This window comes from Mustela erminea, chromosome 20, assembly GCF_009829155.1.
Source record: "Mustela erminea isolate mMusErm1 chromosome 20, mMusErm1.Pri, whole genome shotgun sequence".
In the NCBI taxonomy this organism is placed as follows: Eukaryota; Metazoa; Chordata; class Mammalia; order Carnivora; family Mustelidae; genus Mustela; species Mustela erminea.
In genome coordinates this window covers 10,133,091-10,147,932 of record NC_045633.1, presented here as the reverse complement: position 1 = coordinate 10,147,932, position 14,842 = coordinate 10,133,091, and the positions used below count along the sequence as shown (strand labels likewise).

The following is a 14,842-nucleotide window of genomic DNA, read 5'->3' as shown; positions in this document are numbered from 1 at the left end:
ATGAGGGCTCGAACCGGCTGGAGGGTTAGTCAATTTACGACCGCACAAAAGACTCCATAAAAGTCATAAATAAAAGGGCATGTGGCTCTGAGTGTACCACATGAAGTCAGGAGGTCCCAGACAACAGAACACAAGGCCAGTAACTCTGATACGGCTCAAAGTTTATCACGGACGCAGTGAAAGATACAGCCCCCCGATGCCCGGGATACTTGTCGCCCAATGGAAACAGATTGTGCCTGAGGACTAGCGGGGCCATTTCTCAGATTCCTCAGGCCATGGATCTGTAGGCAGTGGAGGTGAGGAGAGGCTGCCTTCCCTAATAAATCCTGGGGCTGCCACGTTGACCCGGGATAAGGACTCTTCTGGGAATGAGCAACGGGGCGTCTCCCCTTCCAGACTGTCCAACTGCCCACCGTTCAATTCAGTCTTGGAACCAAGTGCCTTGTGTTCACATACAATATGAAATAGCTTCAGAACAGGCCACCTGTTGTACTTGAACTCACTCAGTTAAGGACCCTTACTCGTATTATTGCCGACAGCGATAACACGGATTCTGAGCTGACTTCCCCTCCTGAAGTAATACCCCCTTCAAGTCATTGCTATGATGGTGAGGGTTACGTAAGATAGCATTAAAAAGCAAGCAAGCAAGCAAGCAAGCAAGCTCGGCACATGCCTGGCACATGGTAATTCTCCATAAACTACAGCTATGGGACTTCTCACCACTTAAACCCTTTATTATGAAAAGACTGAGTCTCACACAGTGGTGTTATGGAGCCCTTCTCTCCTGGGGAGGATGTAGGATGTACGAGATATCTACACTAGATAACACACATACACACTAGAAAGTATACATATAATATATCCAGATGCCATATATTATGTAGTGTATATCACATATACTAAACAGAGTTCATAGTCTACATAATGCGCTACATAAAATGCAGAACAGTTGAGAGTTTCCTATACAGATGTGTATCTGCTATGAAGGTGTAGCTGCTCTATAGATTTCAATGGGAGAGAGACAGACAGACAGTACACAGTGAGGGGACAGACACAATACGCTGCAGGGTGGTCAGGAAAGTCCTCCCTGATAAAGTGACATCTGAGTAAAGTCCTGAGCAAAGTGAAGGAGGGGGCCATGTGGATATCTGAGGAAAGGGCGTTGCAGGTCATGGGAACAGCAGGTGCAAAAGCCCTGAGGCACATCGGGTATGACATTCTTAGAGCTGAACAGTCACCAACATGTGGGAGTGGAGCAAGTCAAGTGGGTAGGGGAGTAATCTCAGACAAAGTCAGATGTCAGAAGCCAGTGGCAACAGGGCCCCCCAGGCCAAGGCAAAGAGTTTGGGTTTTATCCTAAACATGACGGGAAAGCCCATCCAGATTTTTCAGCTAAGAAGTGACATGATCGGATTTACTCCCTTAGAAGACCGCGGAGGCTACTGCGGGAAGGGCGGCTTATGAAGAGGCAAGGCAGGGAGCCGGGAGAACAGCTAAGGGGCTCCTAGGGCTGTCTCCGCAGATGACGACGGGGCTGGACCTGGGCAACAGTGGGGCGGATGTGGGTCCCACCTTAGCGGTAGAACAGACAGAACCAACGGGGCTACCGGGGGACTGGATGGCAGAGTGCAGGAGCGGGAGGAAGGGGAAGAGGAGCAATGCGACCCCCGGCTCTTTGGCGAGTACCCTGGGGGGGGGGATGGGGCCTCAAGAGAAGACACGAGAAACGTCTGGGGTGGAGGGAGTTGGGGGCGAGTGGTGAAATGTAAAGTATTAAGAGTCTAGGTCATGCTTGGGCGCCTGGGTGGCTCAGTGGGTTAAGCCTCTGCCTTCAGCTCAGGTCATGATCTCAGGGTCCTGGGATCAAGTCCCACATCGGGCTCTCTGCTCAGCGGGGAGCCTGCTTTCCCTCTCTCTCTGCCCGCCTCTCTGCCTACTGCGATTTCTCTCTCTGTCAAATAAATAAATAAAATCTTAAAAAAAAAAAAAAGAGTCTAGGTCATGCTTCAAACTATGCCGGTCATTGAAAAAATATAAGTAAATAAAAATAAGATAGGGGTGCCTGGGTGGCTCAGTTGGTTAAGCGGCTGCCTTCTGCTCAGGTCATGATCTCAGGGTCCTGGGATCGAGCCCTGCATCGGGCTCTCTGCTCAGCGGGGAGTCTGCTTCCCCCTCTCTCTCTGCCTGCCTCTCTGCCTACTTGTGATCTCTCTCTCTAGTAAATAAATAAAATCTTTTAAAAATAATAAAAAATAAAAATAAAATAAACCATAGCACTCATTTACATCTTTGTGTGACTAATAGCATCTCCTATTAATTATGGCTTTTCCGTTCACAAGAAACTTTCATTTTCATGAGATTATACATGGTGTATTACAGAGTAAAAAGCATGTATTGTGAATATGGTGTACTATATAAACATCACTTAACTACAGTACAGTCTACCATATGATATAAAGTACATATATTATGTAGTATATAATACAATAGTGTGGAATCTATATTATATAAATCTATATAATATATAGTATATGACATATACTAACAAGACATTATGTTGAATATAGTATATTGTACCTTATTATAGCATTATATGGTGTATATATATCATATAATATATACTACATGTAATATACTACATTACATGTAGTATATAGAATTATAATTATAATATATAATAGAATTATAATGTAGTATATATTATAGAATTATAATATATACTACATTACATGTAGTATATATTATAATTATAATATATAATAGAATTATAATGTAGTATATATTATAGAATTATAATATATACATTACATGTAGTATATATTATAGAATATAAACAATATATAGTATATATGTGTGTGCTGTTCCTGTTACATGGTATACATGACAGAGTGTGTATCATATGTACTAGTGCTTATATCTATAGTGTATATTATATATAATATATAATGTATAATATGTAACATGCTACATTATATTTTATATACATTTTATATATTTATATACATTTTATACACATTTTCTATTTTATATATGTAATTTGCGACATACTATATACCATGTAGTATATATTATATCTACTAAGCAGTGTATATATTCTATATAATGTGCTACATATAATACAGTGTAGTTGAGAGTTTCTTATATATTTATGTATTAGACAGCACACATAAAATATGTAAGATAGTATATATTACATAGTACATTATACACAATAGTATATAGTAATGTACAATAGTACATTATATACAGGCTATTCTTTATTGTTTCCTTGGGCCTTAAAAGCCCCCAACCTTCCCCCTCGTTTCCCCACCCAGCCAAACTGGAACAAAACGGTCTCAGAAAGGGAAATGAGTTCCCAGTGTGTCAGAGGTGGCAGGACAAAGGCTGGAGCCAGGCCCAGAGAATTCCACCTTCCCTATACTGCAGGGTAAGCTTCAGACCTTCCCATGAGAAAAGTTCGGACAGTAAGAAATTTTGGCTCTTATTCATAGACTGTGAACATGTTCCAGATACTACGATGAGAGTTTCTAAATTGTATCTCACTTAACGCTCCCCACTGAAACCATCTCAGGGTATGTATTTTGTCATGGTTATCTTTCCACAGATCAAAAAAAAAAAAAAAGAAGGTGTGCTAGATCAGGGACCTTGCCAAGTTCGCAAGGTTGAGAAGGAATGACCCCCAAGTGCTTCACTCACCGTAAGGGGGTAACTGGGTAGAAAAGTCCAAATGCCAGTTACATGGGTTCAGCAGTGGGAATCCAGGTGTAGCTTCTGCCAGGCCTGCGGAAAGAAATGTACAATGTTCACGTGATATTTCCCTTCTGAACTCTCTCATCCATAGTGAGAGAGACCTCCAATTCGGGCTTCAGTGCATCAATTATCTTGTACCCTTAACCCCTCTTCCTGGATGGGGTAGGGAACGAAAATCACTAAAACTCAGCCTGACAAAGAAATGACTAACAGCGGAGACAGAGCTGAAGTCCCCGAAGGTGGAAATTACATAAACAGCAGCCTGGATTCCTAAAATGTAGATTTCTCCTATCCTAGTTCTTCAAAAGCTCCAGATGCTTGAAGGAAAATACCTCTAAGTAGACATTTGTTACTTATTTTTCTCTCGTTGCCTGTGCAAACATCCTTCTAAGCTGCACATTTCTCTTATCTTTTTCCTCTATTCTCCATCACACCGGTTGCCTGGGAGCCCACATTCCTCCATTTTTCATCTCTCAAAATTGCACAAAGCTCTCCCAAAGCATTGGTCTGTCGAAACTCAGGTGTAGTCTGAGATCCTGGCTGGAATGGGAGGAAGATGAGAGGGACAGGAGGCAGAGGGGAGCTAGAGCCTGAGTCTTGCCCACAGAGACCAAGAAAACAAGCATTTGCTCTGGGGAGTTAATAGGGTGTAGGCTGCATGAATTTTTAAAACAGTGCAGGTTGGGGCACCTGGGTGGCTCAGTGGGTTAAAGCCTCTGCCTTTGGTTCAGGTCATGATCCCAGGGTCCTGGGATCAAGCCCCACGTAGGGCTCTCTGCCCACATCGGGGAGCCTGCTTCCCTTCCTCTCTCTCTCTGCCTGCCTCTCTGCCTACTTGTGATCTCTGTCAAATAAATAAAAAAAATTTTTTTTTAAATAAAATAAAATAAAACAGTGCAGGTGGCTCAGTCGGTTGTCTGACTGTTGGTTTCAGCTCAGGTCATGACCTCAGGGGGATAGGGTTCCTGGCTCAGCAGAGTCTGCTTGAGATTCTCTCTCTCCTGCTCCCTCTGCCCCTCCCCCCACTTCCCCTCTCTCTAAATAAGTAAATAAAGTCTTTATAAAACAGTACAATGTGCCCTTCTAGAAAAACACAGTCAATCTCTCAGAATTGGTTCCAACAGTTCTGCCCCCACAGACGTGAACAGAAAGCTACCAGCTCTTGGGGGTAAAGGTCAGGAGCCCACGTTTACCAATCACTTCGTATGTGCCAGGCACACATTTCCCTAATCCCTACAGCAACCGTGAGTGAGGAATAGGATCACCTCTTTTCAGAGACGGGAATAATAAGAGATTGTAAGCATTATAATAAGGATTTCGTCTGTCTGGTTTGCCCACATTGGCAGCAGAGTGCCTTGCGCATAGCAGGTGCTCAGTAAATCTTTGGTGAAGGTATGAATGAAGGAATGAATGAATGAACCAGCACTCCCAGAAATATAAGGCATAGAAGTCATAAAGAACACGACACTGGTGTTGGAGAAACCTAAGAGATGATTAGATATGATGATGCTGATTAGGTGAGATTATAAAGCACTTATACCCACGCCCTTCGTAAAGGGCAGCTGTCTTTACTGTGGTATTGTGAGGATCAAGTCTACACTTGAATCAAATAAATGTGTGATGAACCTGTAGAAGAAAGAAGGGGAGGAGGAGGAAAAGAGAAGATCAGGACGGTCTCCAGAGTATTGGTAGAAAAAAAGATCCTGGCTTGAAATCTTATGGAAGATGGGAAAACACACCAGGGGTTGCCCTATACATTCTTACTAAAGGACTGCCACCTGTCTTGAACATTCTACGGACCCAGAATTCAGGCTTCTCCTTTCCCTATTCCTACCGAGTGGAGCTGAATGGGACTTTTATTCTTTCTGCGATCCACTTGGAGAATGATGTTTGAGGCTTTGCGTTTGGTCTCTTTAAGGACATTCCTCATAGAACATACCCAGAACACCTGGATTGGATGTTTCTCCAATAAAATGGTTCTCAAAGAGTGCATCCCAAACCAGCACCATCAATGCCATCTAGGAACTCACCAGAAATGTGAATTCTTGGGGCACCCTGTACCTCCAGCACAGAAAGCTGGGCACCATCTGTGTTCCCACAAGCCCTCCGGGTGATTCTGACGCACGTGCATAGGGTTTTGAGAACCCACGCTCAAATGAAAGGCAAGCAGGGTAGCCAGACTGTCCTCTCTGTTTCGTGCACAAGAGGTCTCCGATCTTCAAGTGAGAGGGGTAGAAGGAAGCAGGCTCCCTGGAGAATGGGGGGTCCTCTCCAGCAAATGGGAGAAACCAAAAAACTCAATTGCACAGGCAACCCCAAATACTGAGCATCTGGAGCCATGCCGAGTGCCAGTAAAACTACGGTGAACGAGACATTATCCCAGCTCTCCAGGACTGAACAATGGGGACAGAGGACCTACAGTCTGCACACATCAAAGATGGAAAATCTAACAGAAGCAAGTGCTGGAGAAACAGAAAGTCTCATAGAAGGCTGGTAAGAATGTAGACTGTTCAACTGTTCTGCAGAGCAGTTTGGTGAAATCTGGTCAAGTTGGAGACATGCACATTCTATAGGCCAGCAGTTCCATTCCTGAGTGTATACTGTGGGCCTGGAGAAGCTCCATCAGTTATCACAAGGAGTAATGCTCAGGACAGAGGGGTGCCTGGCTGGTTCAGGCAGTAGAGCAAGTGACTCTTGATCTCAGGGTCATGAGTTCAAGCCCCCATTGGATGTGGAGCCGACTTAAAATTTTAGAAGAAGAAGAAAAACAGAAACAACCTGAATGCCCACTTACAGGAGAATGGATAAATAAATCATTATATGGTTATACAGTAGAATGTGATCATAACAAATTAACACAAATAGTAGCAGGGAAATAATAAGCAAAACACAATTTTCATAAATTGGAAAAACTGTTAGTAAAAAAAGGCTAAGTCATGAAATGATACGTACAGCAGGGCTCTACAGAAGTTTTAAAATACGCAACACAACATGGTATGTTGGTAACAGAATATGTATATACATACACACACACACACACACACACAATCAAAGTACAGAAATCTGCATGGAGGGGTGCCTGGTTGGCTCGGTCAGTGGAACATGTGATTCTTGATCGCAGGTCATGAATTTGAGCCCCACCTTGACTGAGTGCAGAGGTTACTAAAAATAATATAAACTTTAAAAATCTCTTTAAATGTGTATGGAATAAAAAACACAACTGTAGGATAGATGTCATCGCTGGAAAGGGAGGGACAGAGGAAGGGGCACAAAAGTGAGATGGGTCCAGTGGGCTGGGACTGTATTTGTTATGTTACATTTCTTATTGTTTTATGGAGAGAAAGCACGCTTGTGAGGTTAGTGGGGCAGAGAGAGGGGAAGGGAGAGAACCCCAAGCAAGCTCCATGTCCAGTGCAGAGCCCCATATGGGGCTTGATCTTACCGCCCTGAGAGCATGACCTGAGCCAAAGTCAAGAGTCGGTGCTTAACCCACTGAGCCACTCAGGCGCCCCTGTTATGATTCTCAAATGAACGATGTGTAAGTGGTTGCTCACTGTTTCAGTCTATGGTTTTTCTGTGTGTACCTGAAATATTTCATAGTGGAATAATTTTACATAAGCCACTGTAAGTCATTAATGAATAATTATAAATGTGGAAAGCACTACAAAGAAGGACTATAGGCTGTCCTGAGAGGAGCCGTAACGAGTTCCTGTATTTCAAACTTGTCTTTAACTTGCTTTCTTTTTTTTTTTTTTAAGATTTTATTTATTTATTTGATAGAGAAAGAGATCACGAGTGGTCAGAGAGGCAGGCAGAGAGAGATGGGGAAGCAGGCTCCCCGCTGTGCAGAGAGTCTGATGCGGGGCTCAATCCCAGGATCCTGAGATCATGACCTGAATCAAAGACAGAGGCTTAACCCACTGAGCCACCCAGGCGCCCCTTAACTTGTCTTCAAAGTCCTACTGCCAGCTGCCACCAGTCATAAATTATATTTCATTTTGGCTTCTCTATATTCTTTAATTTTCTGACCAGAAAATAAACCCTTTGCATTTTGATATTTTTTGCATTCTGATATTTTTGAAGGAGGCAGTCAAAATCAGTTTATAAAAGTTTACATAGAATATTCCAATGTTCTATATGTCTAATATACACTTTTAAGGATAGACACATAAGAAAGTAAGTAGGGAACTCTGGAAGGATCTACATATAAAGAAGTTAGCAGTCCTAGAGTGCCTGGGTGGCTCAGTGGGTTAAGCCTCTGCCTTTGGCTCAGGTCATGATCCCAGGGTCCTGGGATCGAGCCCCGCATCGGGCTCCCTGCTCAGCGGGGAGTCTGCTTCTCTCTCTGCCTGCCATTCTATCTCTGAAAAATAAATAAATAAAATATTAAAAAAAAAAAAAGTTAGCAGCCTTTATTTCTGGTGGGAGTATTAGAAATTTGTACTTGCTGGGGCACCTGGGTGGCTCAGTGGGTTAAGCATCTACCTTCGGCTCTGGTCATGACGTCAGAGTCCTGGAGTTGAGCCCTGAGTCGGGATCCCTGCTCAGTGGGGAGTTTGCTTCTCTCTCTCCCTCTGCCCCTCCCCCCACTCATGCACATTTTCTCTCTCCCTCAAATAAATAAAATCAAAAAAAGAAAGAAAGAAAGAAATGTGTACTTGCTTCTTACAGTGACTCCCATTGTTGTCATCAACTCATCCCCTTTTCCTCTACCTTCTGGAACAGAAACTCTCCTTTCTGTGGGAAACCTATTCCCTGTATTGCAAGGGAGACTTGCCGAGGTTCCACCTCCTCAGGGCAATGGCTTACTAACCTGTCCAACCAGACCATTTATTTGGAGCCCCGGGGATTGGCTCAAGAATGCACGTGATACACACCCAACTAATTGCATCCATCAGCGAGACTCTCCTTTGTAATAGGGTGGTTCAAACACTAGAAGTTAGTCTGGGGTTACTCGTGTTTACTTTTAGACCTCTTCTGCATGGAGAAACGACCAGAGAGAGCAAGAGAGCATCCTTTCCGTGTTTTCTGAGCCCTGGAGAGAGAGCCCTGCCTGACTCATTCCTGGAACATCCCTGTCCTAGGGACCAATATGTTCTCTTGAATCACCTGCACCAGTTTGAGATTGATTTCTCACACTTACAGCTAAACAAGTTCTGTCTTTAACACTTCTATTTTGTTCCCCTCTATTTTCTACACTTTTCCACAACGAGCATGCGTCACATGCACAACACGTTTCAGATCTGAAAGAACCAAGAAAGGAACGGGCAGATCAGCGTTTATCTGTAGAGGGCTGCTGGCTGAGCCCACCCCATCTGGGGAAGGCCGCGGTTTGCCTCTGGCTCTGTGATCCCACCGGTTCCTCTGAGGTCTCCACGCCTGACTCACTGCTTCTCAAGCCTTTGTCCCCCAAATCACTGACAAACCCACCATTGCCAGCAACCCCCATTGGTCCCGGCTTTCCAGTGATAATTAGTATGGAGCTGGGTGTCTCCCTCCCTGTGGGAGAAAACTTCCTTCACGGCGTGAAGTAGAGCAGAGTGTGGGTGGCTTTACCAGGGAGGCAGAGAAGCTTATGTAAGTGACATTATTATATATGATTATATCACCAGAGTAGGAGAAACTCGTTCCTATTTGGGTGTTATCCCGACCCTTAGGTTTTAGGCTTATGTGAAATAAAATGATGAAGAAAACCCATGTTCTCTTTCCCTCACCCAACCCCAGGATAATGTCAACATTTCTTCATCCTTACTTGGTCCGGGCACTGCTCTAAGCTTCCACGTACTAAGTCCACATAGAAACCCCGTGGGGGAGTATCATAATCATCCCCATTTTACAGGTAGACAGACTGAGCTACAGAAAGATGGTACAACGTGCCCAAGATCCCATAGCCAGAAACTGGGAGCGTCAAGACCCCAGCGCAGACCATTCACATCCCACATCCATATTCTAAATCTCTCAGACAAGCCAACAATGACGCCCTGTAGAAAAGTGCAATCAACAGTCAGATCTCTCTATTTGGTCAAATACACTGTAAATTAGTCAGCAATGGCGGGGTGGGGGAGGGGACCAACTATTTTTGTTTTCTTTTAATTAAAGTGACCTCCTGGCTTTTGCAAACCCAGAATCTCAGAAATTGTTATAAACAACGCTGTGCATATAAGGTAAAGGTTCCAGACTGGAGGGCCAGAAACCAGATTCAGCCCACAGATGTGTCTGCTTTGGCTGGATCGGGTTATTTTTCAAAATTTTTTTTTAAGATTTTATTTATTTATTTGACAGAGATCACAAGTAAGCAGAGAGGCAGGCAGAGAGAGAGGAAGGGAAGTAGACTCCCTGCTGAGCAGAGAGCCTGATGTGGGGCCCAATCCCAGGACCCTGAGATCATGACCTGAGCCAAAGGCAGAGGCTTTAACCCACTGAGCCACCCAGGCGCCCCTATTTTTCAAAATGTTTTAAGTGGGGCATGTGCTCCTTCATTATCACAGTCCCCACCACTCCCTAAGGTGTGAGACCTGGCCCACTCACTCACAGCGAATCTGAATGGCAGCCTCTGATCTGGAGAATGCTGGGTAACAAAAGAAAAAGGGAACTTGTTGACATCAAAAGAGAATTTGGGTAAAAAGAGCTACAATGTGTCAAGTGCTCACTCTATGCCAGAATCCCCTATAAAGTACCTGTTATGCCTTGTGTCATCTGATCATAGCCAGTCTTGTGAGAGTTTGGGGGTACAGGAACCATGACAGTGCACCTCTAGACCTGAAATCCATCAGGGACAGAGGGCAGCAGGGAAACTAAGGCAGGGGCAGTCCTAGAAAACACAAGACTCCTCTGACGCGGGACCCCTCAACCTTTTTGAGGCTGCACTGCCCAGACGTGCTGTCCCCAACCTTCTCTCTTTCGCTCAGAGTCAGACTCGGGACTTCTTTGACAAAGTGTTTCACCGGATCGAGTCCTTGCACACTGCTTCCCAGAACGACGTCTGCCTCTTGGAGAACGCAGACCGACACAGGGGCTTTCCCAAGATCCCACAACTAGCAAGTAACAGAGCCAGGATTTGAACCCGGTCACCCCGATGCCACAGCCAGCATTCTGAGCCATGATATCACACCCTTCTTTGCCAAGGGCTCCAATTTTCTCAAACTCCTTGGTTCGGAGCAGCTAGAAGTCTGGACCCAAAAGTGATCCGGGGGCAAGAGGGAGAGCTTCAGGCTCCAGAACCAGGTATGATACTCATGCCTGGATTCCTAACAGCTGCCACATTGACCAGGAAAGAGTGCTGGCTACCCAGAGCTCCAGGAAGGAAGCACAGGTGAGGAAAAGGGACATGTCTGCGATGGTCTTTTCTCATAATCTTGCGGGAGAGTCAGCCCCTTCCCCAGGGCTGGTGGGAAACAAGGCCATGTGGTACAAGAGCGAGCACTGGACTGAGAGTCTGGGGGTGGGGCACCCAGCCTACCCACAGAGAGGCATCAGCAAGCTGGAGCTGTAATGCAGGGCTCCAGAGCTCATGAAGCATTTCTATGTCTACCATCACCACATTTGATCCGTAGACAGAACTGTTATATGTGTATGAACTTTTAACTTTGTGAAAGCATTTACATGTTTAATTGCACCCTTGTGAATCGAGGTGAAATTCACCTTATTAATCATCACTAAATAAATCCCTGCAGCCACTCCACCCAGCAGAGCTTGATCTGACATCAGCCTGGTGGGAGTGTCCTTACAGCCTTAACTATGGGGTCATCCTTAACAAGATTCTTTGACTGCTCTGGCCAGAGTACATCTGCCCAGCAGTCACATGTCCCCTCCTCCCCCCTCCATATCAGCAGCTTGGGGGAGCAACTGCCTCCAGCCTCGAGTGTCCCCCAAGGTCCTCCACACCTGCCTCGAGTCTATGTCCCAGCTCAGACCATTCTCAGACACATGCTCTCCATTTGGTAAGAATCCAACCACCTACAGTCCCGTGATTTGGTGTCACTTTATTTTATGAATTCTTGTATGTTGCAGGAGAAAATATAATCTACCTTCTTGAACCAAGAGACATTTAGGCCCAGGAAGTTTACAAAACTAGCCCAAAGAGAACTCCTAATCTTCTACCCAGTCTTTTTTCCATTCCCTCAGCTACCAAAACAAATTCTGACACCAAATCCGATTTTACAATCTTTTTTTTTTTCACTTTTTTAATTATGATATGTTAGCCACTATACAGTGCTTCCTTGGTTTTTGATGTAGTGTTTCATGATTCATTATTTGCATAATACATACAGAATATTCCACCTTAAAACAACAGAATACTTATTCTTCTCAAAGGCACATGGAACTTACTCCAAAATAGACCACAGACTGGGTCAAAATCCAGTCTCAACTGATACCAAAAGACTGAGATTATTCCCTGCATGATATCAAACCACAATCCTTGCAAGTGGAACTGAATCACAACAAAAAACTTGGAAGGAATTCAAACACTTGGAAGTTAAATAGCATCCTGCTAAAGAATGACTGGGTCAAACAGGAAATTAAAGAACTTAAACAAGGGGCACCTGGGTGGCTCAGTAGGTTAAGCTTCTGCCTTTGGCTCAGGTCAAGATCCCAGGGTCCTGGGATCGAGCCCCGAATTGGGCTCTCTGCTCAGCGAGAAGCCTGCTTCCTCCTCTCTCTCTCTCTGCCTGCCTCTCTGCCTAATTATGATCTCTGTCTGTCAAATAAATAAATAAAATCTTTAAAAAAAAAAAAAAGAACTTAATTCGTGGAAACCAATAAGAATGAAAATACATGGATCCAAAACCTATGGGATACTGCAAAGGCAGTCCTAAGGAGCTTGCCATCCAAGCCTCTCTCAAAAAATTGGAAAAATCCCAAATGCACAAAGCCAACCTTACACCTAAAGGGGCTGGAGAAAGAACAGCAAAGAAAACCTAACCAAGCAGGAGAGGAGAAATAATAAAGATTAGAGCAGAGATTAATGAAACAGAAGCCAGAAAAATAATAGAACAGATCAAAGAAACTAGGAGCTGGTTCTTCGCTTTTACACTCTTCTGTTTAAAATCCTCTGATGGGGCATGTGGCTGGCTCAGCTGGCTAATCATCTGCCTTTGGCTCAGGTCATGATCTCACTGGGATTAGAGCCTACACTGGGCTCCCTGCTCAGTGAGGAATCACTTGTCCCTCTCCCTCTGTCCCTCCCCAGCTCATAAACTCTCTATTGAATAAATAAATAAAATCTTAAAAATAAACCTTCTGATGATGTGCTATAATCTATGCCTGTTCCCAAAGTTTTTTTTCCTCGGTAGGACACACATGACAGGTGACATTCACGTGAGCAGCACCCTCTTTGGTTGTACAATGGAGTAGGGGGAGTGTAATTCCCAGCATACCATTCCCATCTCTTACTTTCTCTCCCTCCAGAGAAGCACATACACCAGTACTAGACAGAAACTTTATCAGGGACACATGTACACGTTCATTTTATATTTTTATTTCATAAATTGTTGGGAAAGTTCTTTCCAGGAGCCATAATCCCTCATAAAAATTCTTCTCCAGGGGATGTTGCAAACTGAGGTTGAGACTTGGACCAAGAAACTAGCAGGTGCTCAGTAAATGTGGGTTGAATAAATAAAGGCATGAACAGCAGAAAAGGGGAGGTGGTAGTGTATAGTGGACTACCAGACTATGGCTTAGAGATGGTGGGGAATTCCTGGGTTTAGGAAGGGCCCAATGACATCAAGGACTGAGCTTGTGGGGGAAAAAAAAAAAAGGTGGGGGCTGAGCTTGTGGGACCAAAGGGAATAAAGGCTTCGGACAGCATTTCCCTGACTGCAGTCCCTCAAGAGCCACCAACTATAGTTACACCATGCCTGAGTCTGACCTACACGATTACTTAATTCATAGATATATAAAAAAGCAACTCTCACTTCTAAAAAACCTAAACACATGTGCTGAAAACGGAAGCTTTGCAACACTCCTGTAAAACGAAAACCAGTATCTGGGGCGCCTGGGTGGCTCAGTGGGTTAAGCCGCTGCCTTCGGCTCAGGTCATGATCCCAGGGTCCTGAGATCGAGCCCCACATCGGGCTCTCTGCTCAGCAGGGAGGCTGCTTCCCTCTCTCACTCTCTGCCTGCCTCTCTGCCTACTTGTGATCTCTGTCTGTCAAATAAACAAATAAAATCTTTAAAAAAAAAAAAAAAAAAAACGAAAACCAGTATCATTTGTCATAAGTTGTGGGCAACCGTGAAAAAATACAGATAAAGACCTCCTCCCAAATCAAATTTCAGGTAGCGTTCTCTACTGAGAGCTCTGTGCCATGAAGCCTGCTTTCTCGTTACTAAAATAAAAGGGAGGGGACAGAACGGCGTGAGGGCCATACTGGTTGCAAACCGAGAAGTTCTCCTTGGAGGAATCAGGTTACAAGAGAACCAAAATGGGACTCACAGTTTCTCTTCAAAACACATCCCAGGAGCGTCTGGGTGGCTCAGGTGGTTAAGCGTCTGCCTTCAGCCATGTTGAGATCCCCGGTCCTGGAATTGAGCCCAGCATGGGGCTCCCTGCTGGGCAGGGAGTCTGCTTCTGCCTCTCCCTCTGCAGCTGCCCCTGCTCATGCTTACTCCCTCATGCTCTCTTGCTGTCAAATAAACAAAATCTTTAAAAAATAAAAACAAAAAACACATCCCAGACAAAGACTTGACTTCACATTGCCTCTCTCCTTGCTCTTTGCCCCTCCACGTGTTAGCTCCTCGGGAGCGAGGCAGGACCAGCAACCTCAGCGTCTTATTAGAAACACGGTCTGCAGGGGCAGGGCCAGCATTCAAGCCTAACAAGCCCTGCAGGTGATTCTGATGCACGCCTGAGTTCCAGATCACTGCCCTGGATTACAACAACCTCCCTCAGGCCCACCCTGCCCCCCATCCCACACCCACCAACATTCCCTTCCCTACACAACCGCCAAAGGGATCTCTCTAAAATCCTAAGATATACCATTTCATTTCCCTGACCGGGGTTAAAATAAAATCCAAAGCTCCTTCCCTTTCCTACAAGGGTCAGAGGCCAGCCCCTACCTCCTTCTCTGCAGCCTCTCTCCTACTGCTCTCTTCC

General features: G+C 44.8%; 1 long non-coding RNA gene across 5 annotated transcripts in view; it reads right to left on the bottom strand.

Moving 5' to 3' along the window:
• The window catches only part of LOC116580892, a 398,948-nt gene that overhangs the window by 361,517 nt on the left and 22,589 nt on the right, over window positions 1-14,842 (bottom strand). For all 5 annotated transcript variants that reach the window (XR_004281828.1, XR_004281829.1, XR_004281825.1 and 2 more), the window contains one exon: window positions 3,697-3,780. This is a non-coding gene — a long non-coding RNA (uncharacterized LOC116580892). The remainder of the gene's footprint in view (window positions 1-3,696; window positions 3,781-14,842) is intronic.